Source organism: Rhinolophus ferrumequinum, chromosome 2 (assembly GCF_004115265.2).
Source record: "Rhinolophus ferrumequinum isolate MPI-CBG mRhiFer1 chromosome 2, mRhiFer1_v1.p, whole genome shotgun sequence".
Classification (NCBI taxonomy): domain Eukaryota; kingdom Metazoa; phylum Chordata; class Mammalia; order Chiroptera; family Rhinolophidae; genus Rhinolophus; species Rhinolophus ferrumequinum.
Genome location: NC_046285.1, coordinates 29,025,777 through 29,031,776, shown reverse-complemented (window position 1 = coordinate 29,031,776; position 6,000 = coordinate 29,025,777). Strand labels below are relative to the sequence as shown.

Sequence of the window (6,000 nt, the reverse complement as noted above, 5' to 3'; positions counted from 1 at the left end):
TAGCAAAATGGGGTGAACAAGTTTATGAACTTGAGCCACTCTTTTTTTTTTTTTATTACAATGTTGTCAGCAATTTATTTTGTACTGCAAAACCCCAATCTACCTGGGTTTTAAGCTACTTCCTTGCCCTGCTGTGAGTCTCATCATGTCCCTCTCGTCCTCTTTCTCTCAGTGCTGTCTACCCAGGCTGCAGTGGCAACTTTGTACCAACTGAGCACAGAGCTAGTATTCTGGACTCACTGGACGGTTGACTGGTCTGGTTAGCAATCAGCTGACATTCCTAATGGTTCTTTCATGTTTTAGTCCCATCTTGCACCACACTGCTCACACGTCATGTCCCTGAGTAACATTTGCACTTTTCCATCCGTGTGCCTCTTGGCTTTGGCATTGGAGGTGGTGGTGAGTAAGGGGCATGGAACTCTGTGCTTCCCTATCTTTAGTGCTACTCCTCAAATTCTGAACGGCTTAGAGAATCATCTCCTCCACTCCTTTCATCTTTCATCCCTTTTTTTCCTTCCAGTTCACCACTCCTGTCCTGCCCCTTGTTGGGCAGTGTCTTTTCCTTTTCCATTCCTCTCACCACACTGAAATCACCCACAAAGCAGTGAGGAAAAAGTGAGACTAAGTGAATCGTTATGAGAGTCTTCCCCCCGTTTGTTTTGGTTCTCAGAAACGCCTCACCATCTTTTTAGCGTGTTGGCTTAAATGTTTTTTTCCCCCCGTTTTAATTCCAAAACAAAAAATGGCCTTTTCGTAGCTGATAGTCTAATACTGGACTCCAGGTTTTGAAGACATGGCTTGTTCCTTCATTTTCCTGATACACTAACCATTAAGTAGTTTGTTCTGCAATGATGAACCAATTCACATATGGCTCAAAGTGATGGAAAAGATTGTTTTAATTTAGGTTCTCTCAGGTATTATGCCAACATACATGATGCATTTATATGAAAGGGTACTATTTAGTGAATATAATTCCCTTGAAATCCCCTACTGAAGATCTATATATTTTTTTATTATCTTTATGGAATGTTATCACGTTGAATTCTGAGAAAGAAAACTTCAGTTTAGGTGGGGGACCATCTAGGAAGTTATCCAGAATAGTACAGTATACATGCACAGTAAAAATTGGCATCAAGGACATGTTAAATGGAAGGTCTAAAAGATTCTGGAGCTTTTTTGTTCTGGATCTTGTCATTTGTCTCCTCTGAAAATTCTCCACTTGTTATTGAATAATTGAAAATACTATAAGATATACTCATTCTGAGGCTGGGTCAGTCATGTCCAAAAATTTACCTTGCTTCTTTTCTGTAACCTTTGCAGAGAGAGATCAACTGGTTGAATCATAATATAGTATTGGGGAGGTAGCTAAGTGAGAAGTTTTATGACAAAATTATCAGATCCAATTGGATCTACTCTCAGTAAGAACTGTCTACCTACAGGCTTCGGGTCCATACAATTCAAGACAGCTTTGATCTTAGCGACTACTGTCACAAAGATGGTCAAAGATAAGTCTAGATCATAACACTATAAGTAACTGTAATTCCAGTAATACAGACTCACAAATGTGCAAATAGGCAAATGACTACCAAAGTTCACCTAACTTAGAGCAAATGTTAGAACTCTGAGAACCCAGTGAGATTTAAGAAGCTACCAATGATCATTCTAAAGCCGATTTAAATGGCTCCATCGCCATTACGATCAAGTCACATCACTGGGACTGCACTCAGCGCCTTGTTGACTTCTGCAACTTTCTTTCTCCTCTCTCCTCCTTATTTCATCTATTCTGAACAACATACGGTTAAAAGAAGTGCCTGTACTCACTCACTTTATGGATTTGCCTTACACTCTTATTTCTAATTTGTTAGGTTAAGAGATCTTTCACATTTTAGCTTGCATGTCATATCCTCCATAAAGCCTTGTCTGTTCCCTTGAGTTTGGTTTAGTAATTCCTCATACCTTCTCCCAAATGCCCTGTAGTGCCTTATCAGAGCAATTGCTCCGTATAAGAATTGACCGTTGATTTGTCTGCCTTCCCAGTCCTGAAGATTAGGACGCTATCTTGCTCACTATCATATGCTGAATTCCTACCACATTGTAAGGCAGTTGTAAGGAGTAAATGAAACCACTCATTCATTCAGTAATTATTTACTCAGAGTGCACTTTAGACTAGGAAATCTTCTTGGTGTTTGAAACATATCAATTACACACAGCTTTTTACCAAGTTTCTATCTGCTAAAATATATCTAAGTTGCTCATTACAGTGTCTGACATATTCTAAGTACTTAATAATAGTGATAGTGACAATGATGAATAACGATAAATAGGTATTTCCTGAGTGCTTACTATGTGCTTCACACAAAGTATTTTTTCATGTATGATCTCATTTTAATCCTTACGACAAATCTTTGAGTTAGTACTATTATCCCTACTCAGTAAGTAAGGAAAGTGAGAAATGTTAAGTAACTTACCCACACAATTACCAAGCTGTGTGTGATATGTACTGTGGAGTCAGCTTCAATTCCTGGCAACTCTATGAATGAGTGATGTCCACAATGTCCTGTCTTCAACAGCCCTGCTCAGCTCCTGTAGCCTGTAGACTCCTGTCTATGGCTTCTTCTTCTTCTTTTTTTTTTTTAATTATTGGGGAATATTGGGGAACAGTGTGTTTTTCTAGGATGTCAAGTCGTTTTTTCAATCTAGTTGTGGGGGGCACAGCTCAGCTCTAAGTCAAGTTGTTGTTTTCAACCTAGTTGTGGAGGGCCCAGCTCACTGGTCCATGTGGGACTTGAACCAGTGATCTTGGTGTTATAAGCACTGTGCTCCAACAACTGAGACAACCGGCTGCCCAGCTCCAAGCTCAAGCTGTTCTCTCCCACTGGCCCATATGGGAATTGAACCAGCGACCCTGCTGATATGAACACTGCGCTCCAACCACTGAGCCAACCGATCACCCACCGGCAGCTCAGCTCCAAACACAAGCCTTGTTTTCAATCTAGTTGTGGTAGGCGCAGTTCACTGGCCCATATGGAAATCGAACCAGCAACCTTGTTAAGAGCTTGCGCTCTAACCAACTGAGCCCCTCACTTTTTTTCAATTTATTTTAGTTTATATTTTGTAAAGATTTTAATTAAAATATAGCTAATATACAATATTATATTAGTTCCAGGTGTACACCATAGTTATTCAACATTTATATACCTAAAGAAATGATCACCATAAGTCCAGCAACCATCTGACACTGTACCATGCTATCACTATATTATCAACTATATTCCCCATACTGTACATTACATCCCCATGACTTATTTGTTTTATACCTGTAAATTTGGAACTCTTAATCTCTTTCACCTTTCCTACCTTTTTAATTTTTCAATTACAGTTGACATTCAATATTATAGTAATGTTAGGTGTAGCATAGTAATTAGATGTTTGTGTAATTTAAGAAATGATCTCCCTGACTAGTCTAGTACCCACCTGGCACTATACATAGTTATTATCACATTATTGACTATATTCCCTATGCCTTTCTTTACATCCCCAAGACTATTTTGTAACTATCAATTTGTACTTCTTAATCCCTTCACCTTTTTACCCTGCTCCCAAACACCCTCCCATCTATCACCCCAACACATCTAGTACCCATCTGCACCATACATAATTATTACAATATTATTGACTACATTCCTTATGCTATATCTTACATATCCATGATTACTGGGTACGAACCAGTTTGTGCTTAATCCCTTTCCCCCTTTCACCCATCCCCAACCCCCCTCCCATCTGGCAATCATCAATATGTTCTCTGTATCTATGAGTCCATTTCTGTTTTGTTCTTTAGATTCCACATATAAGTGAAAGCACATTGCATCTGTCTTTCTCTCTGACATACTCCACTGGTGGGGTCCCAGTGAGTCAGCAGGGCGGAGCTGCAGAGCTCAGCAGACCAATCCGATTCAGATTTGGCCTGGGGGGGCGGGCTCAACATAGGAAAGATGGCACCTGCCTGCCGGCAGCATGGGAGGAGGACCTCCTCACAAGGAAATGCAGTCTGTCTTCCATCCCTCATCCTGAAGCAACACAACTCAGTCTGCCCCCTGTATGTCTCTGACACCCCCCTGAGTTACTCGCCCTTCGCTTGAGCCCAAGGTGAGTGTCTGGGGTCAAGAGAATCTGTGCACAGGCCCTTTAAGAGAACGCCTGTTTTTTCCACTGCCTCCTGTCCCACTTGAATGGTCGAAATCCTCACTGTTTTTCACAGCCAGATGTTGTGGGGGCTCCCTGCCTGGCACCAGTACTCTGGGCTGGGGAGGTCAGAGTGGGACTAGGGATATCTCATTCCTCTGGGAGTGAGATATCCCTCCTCATTCTCAACTGCCACATGGAGATTTGGGGTTAGCCAGTTCCGCGTCTCTGCCCCTCCTACCAATCTGGACGTGGCTTCTTTTTTGTATCCTTAGTTATAAAACTTTTGTTCAGCCAGACTTCAGATGGTTCTCCAGGTTGGTTGTTCTATAATTTAATTGTAAATTTAATTTGTTCATGAAAAAAAGTAGGCACAGTGTTTATCTATTCTACCATCTTGGATCTCTTCTCCTTCATGCCTATGGCTTCTTTTATGGAGTGAATCCATGTCATATTTGGTCTTCCTCTTTTTCTTATGCTTTCTATTTTTCCTAGCATTATTGTCTTTTCCAATGAACCCTGCCTTCTCATGATATGCTCAAAGTAGGACAGCTTCAATTTTGTCATTTTTGCCTCCAGCGATGTTTCAGGCTTAATTTGCTCTGGGACTCACTTGTTCATCTTTCTGGCAGTCCAGTGTATCTGTAGAACTCTTCTCTAACACATATTATAAATGAATCAATTTTTTCCTATCAGCCTTTTTCACTGTCCAACTTTCGCATCTGTACATAGTAATTGAGAATATGAGTGTGTGGATGATCTCAGGCTTGGTCTCTAATGACACATCTTTGCTCTGGGTGATCTTTCCTAGTTGTTCCATTGCTGCCCTTCTAAGTCTCAGCCTTCTCTTGATTTCTTGGCTGCAGTCTCCATTTGAATTGATGACAGAATCAAGGCAAGCAAAATCTTTTAACAATTTCGATGTCTTCACTGTCTATGTTAAAGTTGTGTATTTCTTCTGTAGTCATGATTTTTGTCTTCTTGATGTTCAAATACAATTCTGCTTTGGCACGTTCTTCTTTTGCTTTCATCAGAAGTCATCCAAATTATTGCTACTTTCTGCTAGTAATATGATGTCATCTGCTGAAGTTATTGATATTTCTTCCACCGATTTTCCCTCCTCAATGTAACCCAGAATTCATACTCAGACTGTTTGACTCTTGAAACTTGACTCTTAACTTTTTATTATATTTATTTAATGTTTAGTATTCTATCATCATCATCATCATCATCATCATCATCATCATCACGAGATACTCAGGAAATACATACTCAATAAATAGAAGCTGGGATAAGAAATATTTTCCTAAGATGTGCCAATTCCACATAATGCTTATATAATGAAGCTGTGGCATTCTGGTACAAGTCAGTGTGCAATCGATTTTTTAAAAGCTAATTTTGGCTCACAGCGTCCCATATTATTTATCTTTCATCACATGGATTTAATAAAGATTTTCTTACCCCAGAAAAAAGTTTCACTTCTAAGGATAAGACTTATTGCCAGAAATCAATGCCACGGAAGTAGAAATCTCATTTAGAAATAACTGTCAGTCACCTGGGCAGTTTCAAGTGAATTTTCTCTACATTTCAACAAAAAAGATTGTAGAATGGGATTAGAAGCAGTCTGTTTGTTGTCCTTCCCTGCCCTCCCTAATTAGTTTTGATTAGTTCAAAACCTCAATCAAACTTGCCAGTTTTAAGTTTTTGTATTAAGTTTTGTGGATTCTCAGAAGTTAATCAAGAATGGTTAAAGAAACAAGAAAATGTTTGCTCTCCTGTCTGCCCCCTGCCAAGTCCACTGAGTATTAATTGAACACC

At 39.8% G+C, this 6,000-nt stretch overlaps 1 protein-coding gene across 3 annotated transcripts in view; it reads right to left on the bottom strand.

The window, feature by feature from the left end:
* Positions 1-6,000, bottom strand: part of COL8A1 (collagen type VIII alpha 1 chain) — a 151,237-nt gene that overhangs the window by 70,240 nt on the left and 74,997 nt on the right. The window lies entirely within an intron of this gene.